Genomic DNA, 12577 nt, shown 5'->3' with positions numbered 1-12577 from the left:
ACACGGGGATGTGGAAGGGCCGTGGACCTGAGGAGGGACTGTGTGTCCGGACTGTGTGTCCTTAAGACTATGTGTATTGGTGTGGACTGTGTGTTTAGGAGTATCCAGACTGTGTTTCTGAGGCGGGACTGTGTGTCCATTCGACTCTGTGTCCTGGAGTATGACTGTGTGTCTAGATGTGGAGTATGACTGTGTGTCTAGAAGGGGCGGTGTGCCTTGTGGCTGTGTGCCATGGGGTGAAGTGAACGGAATTGTGGTGGTAGAATTTATTTGTGTCTCAGTGATATTGCAAGTTGCTTTATTCTTATTCATTGTTTAGTTTCCTACTCAACCTCGTGGTTGACCGTGTATTCGTGAACACCTGTGATGAACCATAATGGGGAGCATATTTGACAGGTACTTGAGTTAACTGACTTGGGAGCTTAAAGGGATGCGTGAGGATTCGGCCAGTCTACCTAGAAGTCTAGATCATATAGTTAATAATCACTTTATTTATTTCCGCTGCGAGTTGTAACTAAATTTTATATTGAGTTTTTAGTTTGGTGAATTTGTTATAAACATGTAATAGCTAAGTTTTATTTAAAGTACTTTGGTTTGTTGTACTTTGTTATTCACTACCTCGGGAAACCGAGATGGTAACAATCCTATTTATTTAGGAATGTCTTGCTAAAGGCTCATAAATAAATGAGGGTGTTACATGTTATTTGAGGTAAACATCTTCATCATTATCCGCCCATATTCCATTGACGATACTGAGCTCTCTCATGCTTATGATTTCAGCCTCTAGGCTAATTATTTACTCGATTAGATTGTCGGTCACTGCAATCACTTTTTGCATTGTAGATCCTTGAGACAGAATTGGAACCATTGACATGTCTCCCCTAGGTATAATGCTTGGATTGCGTAGGGATGCCACTGTAGCTTCTAGCTCTAAAACTTGTCTACTTACACCCTTTGCCCATGCGACAAAATCAGCAATAGTAGGGGAGATGGTGGAATAACTCTCCTAATTTTCTAGTGGACTGACCTCATCTTCAGCTGGAGAAATGAGGTGTGAAAAATCCAAGGTGGATTCCTCATCTGTGATCATCGGAATTCCAAGAGGATTTTGAGTATTGCTAGGCTTGCTTGCAGGAGGTATAGGCAAGCACCCATTTTCAATCATATCTTAAATGGCATGCTTCAATTTGAAGCATTCTCTGTATCATTTCCTTTGCCTCTATGGTACTCGCAGTAGGCATTCTAATCCCAGAACCAAGACTTCTTCTCTGGGTCAGGTGTAGGTCCTATGGGTTGGAGTTTGCCTTGTTTCTTCAATCTTTTTAGAAAGTGGAGTACGAGTCACCAACGTTGGTGAACTTCCTTTGCGGGTTATTCTTCTTAGTAGGCGATTCGACAAGGTTGACCTCGTCGGTCTTGCTAGTGGAGCTATAAGAACGACTCGTTATGCCTTGATATCCGCGACCTATCGTTTTGGACAAGAGTCCTTTACGGATGTCGTCGTCAATTCTTGTTCCTAGCACAACTAAGTCTTTGAAAGACTTTATGTTTTGGTACCTTAGATGATTCGCATAGATTGGCCTTAAATTGTCCACGAACTTTTCAACAATAGTAGCTTCGTCTGGGCATTCGACGAGTTGCGTGCTAGTCTTTCTCCACCTACTTAGGAAGTCGGTGAATCCTTCTTTCTTATTTTGGGTAAGAACCTCTAGAGTGCGCATATTGACTTGAATTTCAGCATTACCTGCGTACTGTTTGGTGAACCAAATTGCAACATCGTCCCAAGTAGCAATTTTCTTGTGATCCAAGGAGTAGAACCATTGCTCAGGAATAGTATCAAGAGATGAGGAAAGATCCTTAGGAACATCTTTGGCTTAATGTTTTTGATAAACATATAATCATTTAACGCACGAATATGGGTCCAATGGTTTTCATGCCCCTTAAACTTCGGGATGTCAGTCATGTTGAAGTTAGTTGGCAGTTGAGCATTCACTGCCTCATATTTGCGACTATTTTCCCAATAGATGTCATCTCCCTTGAGATACATTAGTTGCTCCTCCAAATACTGGAGTCGCTTTTCAGCTTCAGTAGGACCTAGTTGAAGATTGACTTCTGGTTGTTCGAAGGGTTGAGAATTATCGTGTATGAGCACGTCGGGAATGAGACCCTCTGCAGGAGGAAGTCTAGTTTCTACAGCGACAATATGGCTTTTGATAGCGTTAAGGCGAGCATAAGCTTGGTCTTGGCTTTTCTGGAGACGAAGGAGTGCATCTAGGATTTGATCATTACCATTTGCGGGCGGTTCGGGTTGACCATTTACACTTCCATAATTAGTTCCCACCATTTTCGACTGAGGATGAGAAATCGACGACGAATCAAAACCCGATCGACCATTTTTGCACACTTACTCACAAAAAAAGACTCGACTTGTGAAGTGGGTGTGTGCCACTGTGTCAAGTGGGATTTGAAAATGACAAATTTTGAAATGTTTGTCCTAGACAACTGTAGTGTAGTTGTAGGAGTGCTGACTCGAAGTGAGTTTTGAAATGGATTTGAGGCCCGAAGTTTGACTCAACATTTGGATATAGTTTCGGCTTATTCTGCGTTGTTTTAGGCCATTTTTGAAAATAATTATATTTTGAAATGGATTTTATTTTACAAAATTTCGTCATGGTTTTGTTTACAAATGGTGATCACGTATATGATACAAACATACATATGGGCATTATAACGGTATACTGAGTGTATTTAAAGGGTTTTGGCTTAAAAAGGTGGGTTGCCATACCAAACAATCAAACCGTGGTCTGTAGGGAGGTCTGTGACAAACATGAGTAAGGTCGGTTCCTAGTCCATTTCCTCGAGTAGTGAAAGCTCTTGATACAAACATGAGTATGTACCGCAGTATGGTTGACGTCAATCGCTATCCATCTTTAGGCCCAGATAGAAATTTGGACCGTCCGCACGGGACGATTGGTCCAATGGTTGGTTAAGGGCCTAGGAAGACCAAATAAAACGACCTAAGAACGTCGAGTAATGAAAATCGATAGCTGTCTCGGATAAACTATTCCCTAACCTTGTTCAAGTTTCACCCTGGGTAACACGTAAGTGTATCATCCCCAGCGGAGTCGCCAAACTGTGGACAGGGGCCACCCGCGCGTTGTGGTTTTGAGGCGGCGGCACTTCTCCCACGGGACCTTGGTTTGCAAAAGCACGTCATGGGCCGTTACCGAATTGCGAGGCATTGAAAATGGTGAAAGGTTGAATATGCCTACATTTATGGAGTCGCCACCAATTTATTGTGGAAAATTGGAAACCGTTCGAATACCTCGTTGCCACATCAAGACACAAAGTAATGACATGAAAACTAAGAACTCGTTACCCTTAGCATTCTATATCTAGTATTACTCTCGAGATGCCAATAGACACGGATGTCCAGAGATGACTGGAGTAAGGGGTGAGGGTACGTATCAGGAAGTTCTTTAATTTGAACACCTAATACCGCCCGCCTCGATAGCGGCCTCTACTAATGATTAGGGAAATCGTTCATATTTGATATGTCGTCGATGAAATGCATGCAATGCAACAGACATGGATTTATCCTAGCATGTGAATTTAGACTATGTCGGTTAACACGTGTTTTAGCAAACAATTTGGGCGAAGTAGATGTTAGATTCAATACATGTGAATTGTTGGGAAATGTGTCCTCAACAATAGTGCGATCACATGATTTAAATATTAATATTAAATCTCATATAAAGAATACGTAAGGGATGATTCATTATATTGTCAACTGATCAACATAAATCGGTAACGATTGGCTTGCTAGAGTTTGACGTTCATCGTGTGGGACGGTGGTGGTCAGTTGATCCCTTAAGGTCACACCTAAAGGATGATGCCCTTATCCGTAAAGCTGATTGATTGTATGACGATACAAGTTAATCAATTCCTTAAAATTGAACAATTCAATTTGTGAGAGAGAATATTGATATCTTATTGTAATGGGATTAAATAAGATTTATTTTAGTAATAAAATGCTTTATTACTAAAATTATTTATTGTTTGAGAAATAATAAAGATAAGAATGAATGGTTGATTATAATTACAAGATATTGTGAATTATAATTACATGACCCATTTTGTTTATGTGATCAACTATCACTAGTCAATTTATTGGATGTAATTTAATTAATTCATGAAATGATATTTATGTGATAAATATGAATTAAATTAATTAATAACATGTAATATATTACATGAGACATATTGTGTGACAAATGACAAATTGACAAAATAAAATGGTAGTCCATATTATGGAGGATGGACCGAATGGAGGGAGTTGTGATGGTGTAAGATTGATTTATTTTATGATAAATAAACATAGGCCTTGCTTTTGTAGCCTTACACCTATCCTACTTTGTCTTACACACCTACACATTGTGAAGACAAAAAGAAAGGAAAAGATGCTTTCCTTGTCTCCTTCCCACCGGTGGCATGCATTAGAAATGAGAACTTTTGTTCTCATTTTTTATTACTAATTCATTCTCTTCATGCATGAAAAAGCTACACATGCATTCTTCTCTCTATCTTCATCATCTTTCTCAAAAACTTGAGATTTTTGATTCTAATTGTTCCAAAAGGATTACTAAAATTATTAACGTAATATATGAGTGTTAGTAATCAATTTTAAGTTAAACTACTAAACTAATATCTAGTTAATATTATTTAGTGGGGATTGTAACACCCCCATACTCCAAGTGCCTTACCAGGACCACTCAGGTATGAAGACATTACCATCTCGGTTACCCGAGGCAATGATATTCAAATAAACAATGAAGAAACAACATTTAAATATAAATACTTAGTGAAGAGTACAATTCTCAAAACCAAACCAAAATGCAATACATGTCCTCAAACTGACTGTTCTAACTGAAATGTAAATAATTATAAGCTACAGCGGAAGACTCTTATCATCATGTCGTGGCCATGCCAGCTATCCCAGTACTCATCTCAATACCTGCTCAATATCTGCTCACCATCCCCGAATGAATCACCGCAGGTTTACAAAACAACACCGGGGTCAGTACTAATCACACAATTCAATATATACCAACAATAAGATAAACAGACAGCTTAACTGTCACACACACACAATCACGCCAAATCCAATCATCTCAATCACCGACCGTCCACTAGACCACCGCCATGGGGGACCGCAATCGTACCCACCAAATCCCCGCTCCACATAGTGAGCGATAACCCTGTCCATTAATGTGCACATCCCTTCCGTGGCGGGTTCCACGTAAGGCGAAACTAGGGCATGAAGCCACTCCCCATAAGTGACCCCACTCAGCTGAGGCCACGCCTCGCGAACCATCAACAACGATCACAACCACAATCACAATACAATTACTATATCAAACAACCAAACACAACACATCAACCAATATCCCATTATGGGACTAATACTTTGAGTAGAAATCCTACCGTAAGCACACAATCGAGACGGTCTCTCTTCTTTGAATCAAAAGCTTCTTCTATGAACCCTCCTCCTATCATACAACACATAAAGGCTACCAAATCACATACTACACATAAAACCCCCAAATCTCTAAATTAGGGTTTAACCAAATCAAAGGAAAGACAATAAAAAGGGTACATAGATCTTACCCTCGACGCAAGGAACTCAACGGTATAGTCAACGCTAAGAACTGACCTTCCAAACTCCGGGTATTGCTAATAATGCGATTAGGATGAAGAACTTGCTTGCTTTCTCTCTTAAACAGTAATTTAGGTTTTGTAAAAGTGATTTAGAATAATGACGACAAAGCTTATATACCTTAATCGCATAATTAACAAAACCCGAGAAAACTCCCCGTAAAACCGGCTACTCGATCGAGTACCCGAGGTACTCGATCGAGTACCCCCTTACTCGATCGAGTGCCCCAGCTACTCGATCGAGTACCCAACAGGTCAGAAAATTTTCTAAAACGCAACTTACCCTTACTCGACAGAATAAGGCCTACTCGATAGAGTACCCCAAGACTTATAAATACGGAGTATTACAGGGATAAGGGATAGTCTTGGGTTCAATCAAGAGTAGAATCTCTACTTTGGGATTTTTGAATGTTCATCCTTATAAATGGATAGCTCAAGAGCTAACAAGAAGGAGATCTTGTTGGTGCCCATTTGACCGAAATTTATTTGGTGAGAAATTGATTTTCTTATCTTTTTGTTTTAGTTTGCATGCATAAGATCTAGTTTTAATTTTATGACTAAATTAAAATGATACATATATGAATATGTTAAGTAATGAGATACAGATTTCTAACAAGCGGTATCATGAGCACAAGGTTGTTTGCATGCAAATCGGTATTGTTTTTCCGAGTTATATGATTAACAAACAAAACTTGTAAATTTGTGATATTCACGAAAATAATTTATGCATGTTAAAGTTTCTGATCCTAAAATGTATTTAGGATATTTTGGTTAATTTATGGATTTTATTGTTCATTTTATATAATATTGGCATTAAAATGTGATTTTTATGATAAAAATGTCATTTTTGGACGAAAATTAGCTAAATTTCGAATTTTCCAGTGGTTTTTGGATATGTTTTCAAATATATTATTTTTAGATGATCAGGAAATTTTCATAATTTTATGAGTTCTTATGCTCGAAAAATGGATTTTTCATGATAAAAATCGGATTTAGATGAAAAATAGGTTAATATGAGAAATATTTCGAATCTGGTCATAGAAATTTAGTATATTGTCACATGCAGTTTTACAAGATGTGTGTAAAATAATAAGCTATAATGAAGTCTTCATGCATGATTTATGGATTTTTGATGAAAAATAGCATAAATAGTGACTAAATTAGTGAAAAATTGCTAAAACATACTTCATGACTAAGGAAAAATGTCACATGTTGCATTTTATTATCTTTTTCAGATCTAAAATTGAAAAGTTGATGAATATAATTTTTCTCATGTTTTTATGATTTTTATTGATAAATCCCATAAACCGCAACATTGTTTTTCCCGATAACTTTCAAAATTTGTAACCTTAGTTTTTGAACATTATGAGTGTCATGGTATTTTTCCAGAATGTTCATGAGTTTAAATTTCAAATTTCAAATTTATTTGAAATTTTTGTGATTTATTTGAAGTTTATAGCATTTTATTGTAATTTTGAGTCCTTTTATGAACAATATTAAGAAATATGAGTTAATTATGGTCAAATAGTTAGTGGAGACTAATTTTGAGTCCTAAGAAGTTAGGGTAATTAACTTGTGCATAAATATGAATTTATGTAATTTTTGTGATTATAAAACGTTGAATCACGCAAATCCGTAAAAACCGTGTAATATACGATATTGGCTCCTTAAAGGCGATTTAGCATAAAATTGGGCATGTTCATACATATTATAATGCTGCATTTTCTTTATGATTGTCATAATTTTATTTATGTAATTTTGAATTATGTAATTTTTACTTAGTATGGCCTTAGTTTTAATTGGTATTACCCGAAATGTATGGGAATATCGATTCGGTTGTAATTTATTGTGATCTCGTATCACCGTTTTGTAATTTAATAGATTTATTTTATTATAGTTACAAATGTATAATAGGAAATTATGTAATTTTATTCATTTCGGAGTTCCCAAAGACGGATTTGTTCAAGATGGTGATACATAAAGACGGTGTTACCTCGAGATGCGTGACATAACCGAAGTTCAAGGGACCAATGGAGTTGGTTTCCGAATATGTAATAGTTAAATAGTTTTCTATTTTAGGAAGGCCATACTAGGATTTATTTTTATGCTCTGCATTTTATTTATATGTCGCATGCATCGCTAAATCGCCATAACTAAAACATGCATCTTTATCTAATCGAGTTCATCGACCATGTCAATTACAATTATCGTAGTTCACCGCTTTAGTTCACTTAAAACGTGATAGAAAATAAATTGACATGACCTCTCGCTAAAACAATCAATTGAGACATAGCCTTACCAAATAGTAGAAACCATGAAAACCTATTTCGTGAGGGAGTGCACTCGGCCACACCAGGGTACAAACCTTGTTACGTAGGGGAAGTGGGTGATAAATGTCTATCCACCGAATTCATGTTGATAAGGGATGAATCGGCCACACCGTGCCCAAGTTAATGTGGGTTTGGATCATGGACACATTTATTCGAAATTTGGATTGAACTCAACAAAGTTTTTCGATAAGGGTTTTATCGGCCACACCGTCCCCTTGTTGAATGTGTTTTGGGCTAAAGATAAATGTTAATGTAATATTATCGACCAAGAGTTCTAAAAGTAGAATCGATTAAACGTTAATCCACCGAGTTATATTGATAAAGGATGAATCGGCCCCACCGTGCCTAAGTCGATATGAATTTGGGTCTTGGAATCATTTATCATAGTTGGGTAGAGGTCACTATGTAAATGCTTTACTTGTTGCTTACAAGTATTAATAAAACGATAAATGTTAAGTTTTCCACTATTCCGTTATCATATTGTTCTATTTCTTTACCACAATTCATATACGATATCATTTCGATTTTGATTCAAATCTCCATTGTAACTAAAGACAAAATTTGAATTTTCTTCTAAAAACCTCAAATGAACCATTGCTAAGGATCTCTTGTAAAGAGTATAGATTAAAGTTATTCATTATCAAACAGGTTTTTGATTCTTGACTAACACATCTACTTACAATGAATTGTTTCTAATTTTGGTAACTATATTTGTTGGAAATCAAAATTGACCAAAATAACGCAACCACTTCAATGAAAGTTTTTAAAACTAAAACGAACAAATGAAGAGTAATCTTCATGAATTCAATTTTGCTTCTCAAAGCAAAGACTCATTGAAATGAGTGGGAGCATTCTCTTAAACCGTTAAGATGAGGACGAGGTTCAAGAAGTGAAGATAATAATGGAATTGATACAAGGTAATGTTAAAAGTAAAGTTATTGAGAAATGACGATACTAAACCTATCAATCCCGACCAATAAAGTTTCCATTATCTTAAATGTTGGACACAAGAAAGGAAACTACCCCAAATAATTGAAGAATCAACAAGTTAGTTGTGGGACATCTAATGGGACCTTCTTCTCTAAATGTTTATTTGATTAAACATAAATTTTGCTAGTACCACTTCGTCAATATTAGAAACCAGTGGAGGTTTTCATCATTGTATTCGACACATAAGATGATTAGAATATGACGACTAGCAACAATAATATCGAGAGATAGAGTAATTGTGCACTCAATCTAGTTTTTGGATTTAAAGTTGTACTTAATTATGACTATTAAGTACATAAACTCTAAATAAGAATATAAACTTGTTAAGATACAAAAGAGGTTTTCACTTTTGTGACCCTATACACCACGATTTGATGTATGGCTAGCCCATTATCTAGGTGATTATATTCTAAACCAAACTAGAATGATATATCATGTAGATGATGTAAGATTCAAATTGGTAACCCAAGATTAAACCTTAAATTTTGGAATGATGAACGCAAAGAGTTATCGAGTACTCTTGAAACCATTAGATTGTTAATGGTATATGCGTATCTTGTATTCAAAGCAAGATGTCTCATGCCTTTTGGTTGAAAAGGAGATCGAGGTTGTAAATCATCGATCCAAAATAGGTTGATCATTTTCTTTTACCAACGATTTAAGTTGACGCTAATGTGTTCACTTAATAAGGTAAATAGAAAAATCTTTGAAGAAGTTTACAGAGTTCAAGGAATCTCGATTTAGTCATGATGGGATTATCAAAGTGAAGACTTTGATAAAAGCCAAAGGAAATGTGATATAGTATCACAAGTTAATCTCTCTTAGCACGCATTATGGAATAATGTGTGATTGAATAAGAATTCAAACGCTATTCGATATGGTTTGAACTTCAATCAAGTTACTTTGAGTTACTTGATCCTTTTGGGGATTTTATCATTTTTTGTCTAAATTATTTTTCCACTAAATCGAATCATATGAGATATAAAATGGTAAGGGTACCATGTTTGTATGTTTTTACAAGAAACAAATGCTCATTTTTCCCTTTTCAATTATCACGAGTACGACGGGTTTGCGGCTCGTGAAGCTGTCTTTCTAAAATACAAGTTTATTTCTAGAAGACAGAGTGGGAGAAATTATTCAAGAGCCACAAAGAATGCCACAGAGAATGTTATGTCGCAAGAAACTGGTCTTTCTTGCCTACATGAGACATTTTGTGTAAGACATTGTTTCTTCAAAACCTAGGAGGTTAAATTCGTCACTTGTTAAAAACGATGAATTCATGCTACTTTTAAGAAAGTAAAGAGCTTATAACTTACAAAAGAAATTGTTTGATTCAAGTTGATTACTTCTAGAAAGTAATGAACATATGACTTACATAGAGTGTTTAAGTCACAACTCAATACAAGGCTTAGAGCCATGAAAATCCGAAACAAAAGGGCTTGATTAGTGACAAAGGGTTTTGCACTAATAAAGAGAGATTTCAAAGCAAGATTGGTTGCAAAGGGTTTTGCACAAATTGAAATGCTTAAGTCTATTTGGATCTTCTTAGGGATTGTGTTTCATTGTGAGGATACGCATACAGCATGTGAATCTAAAACCTAATTCTTCAAAAGAAGGAATGTATTCAATACATGTCATGAGTTTTATAGATTCTTGCAATCCTAAGATAATGTGCAACTTAAGAGATGGTCTTAAGTAGGACATCAATGAGTTAGAATCAATGTTTTGATCATGTTATAAAACTTTTCTCGATAAGTCGAGAAGTTGTGTTTATACATGGAGTTTAGTGGGAGTTACGGAAATTTTTTATTAGTCTTATATGTGGATGACATATTGATCATTGCGAATGATTTAAGACTTTTGGAGTATTATAACACATCCTGAATATCCGGTTTTATGAAGATAAATCCACATGATATTAGCGTCAATAAGAAGTCTTATGTTGATAAGATTCATGACTAGTTCAATTAAATTGAACATATTTGATTGATTTCATTTGCTTCCGCTGCCGGATCAATTAAATGAGTAATGATGTATAACACTTCATATACTTTGAGTATGATGAGTTGTTTTCAAAATCGAATTTAAGTAATCTTTACCAAGTAAGCCATAAAGATTACCCTTAAGTGCTTGCAGAAGCATTAAGAAAGTAAAGCAAAGTGTTTATGATGCAATTTTGTGTAAGGGTGTTACACAAGTGACAATTGACAATTGAGATTGCGCATAGTTTCCGACAAAACCTTAATCAAAACACATTAGGATGGTTAAGATACCATTGTGGCTATGATATTTAAGAAATAGATTTTCTAGAATCGTTCTAGGCAATAAAGAACAATGAGAAATGTTTACAACGGAAATTGAGTACACTTGCAATCATGAGATGTGCAAGAAGGATGAGTCCCGCACACTGTGAAAACAGTGGGAGCTATTCTTAGGCTAGAGAGCCTATGTCTTGATTGGATCTCGACACGTACTCAGAAAGTTTTGTAATGCAAATGTATACATTACAAAGTAAAACGAGTATGTAGTAAGGTTGATTAAGGTACAAGAAATTGATAAAACCTACTAACCAAAGCCTTCTCAAAGGCTAAACATGATGAGTCATGTCATTTCAATTGAATTGACATGAACAACTACGTACAAGATCAAATTAGATTATAGAACATGAAATAGTAATCAGGCATTGACTATTCATATGTGATAATCGCATTTGTCGTTCGAGTTTTACTTTAAAACTCTTTTGTTATACTTTATTACATCCAAACGGGTTGTAGAGACAACATTGAACCCCGTTAAAGTGAACACGGATTAACATTGTATTCGCCTATAGTCACTTGTATGAGGTGACGTCTCGAAGTGACTAGAGTGTGATGCGATTGATGGCAAGTTCAAGTGCCATAGAGTCATGTGAGATGACTAGTCGATCACATAGGCAGACTGTTAGGAACACTTTGTCGGGCAGTGACCGCTTATAGAGTTCTGACAAATTTATAAAGCCTGGTCGTGGCGAGAGCTACTATAGTATTCTAATGTGTCGATTCTTTTGACTAAAGACTGTTCGCCTAAGATGGCACAGTTTCAGATTAACTTTGATTTGTGTTACTACGACCTTCGTAAATGGGGTCAAATGGGCATATTTTGGGTTATGATGGTGTGGCTAGTCGAAGGGAATAAGTGCGATAGGAATTGTCCACCCCCTTGTCGGGGTTAAAACAATATCTCGGGCCACTCGAGGAGTAATGAATCGAAATGCGTGGCCACGCTCGGAAGGTAACTATGATAGATAAATCGGTCAATCGCTTATTCTCCGGATCGAGGAAACCACTCTCGATATGATCACTTGCAAGTACGACCCGAAAGACACCTTGCATTGAGTGGGAGATAGTAATGGGACAAGAGAATTGGTGACGCACACTTGTCGAGGACAAGTGGGAGATTGTTGGGAAATGTGTCCTCAACAATAGTGCGATCACATGATTTAAATATTATTATTAAATCTCATATAAAGAATACGTAAGGGATGATTCATTATATTGTCAACT

The sequence above is a fragment of the Silene latifolia genome, chromosome Y, assembly GCF_048544455.1.
Source record: "Silene latifolia isolate original U9 population chromosome Y, ASM4854445v1, whole genome shotgun sequence".
NCBI classification, from domain to species: Eukaryota; Viridiplantae; Streptophyta; class Magnoliopsida; order Caryophyllales; family Caryophyllaceae; genus Silene; species Silene latifolia.
Note: the sequence above shows the minus strand (reverse complement) of the source record.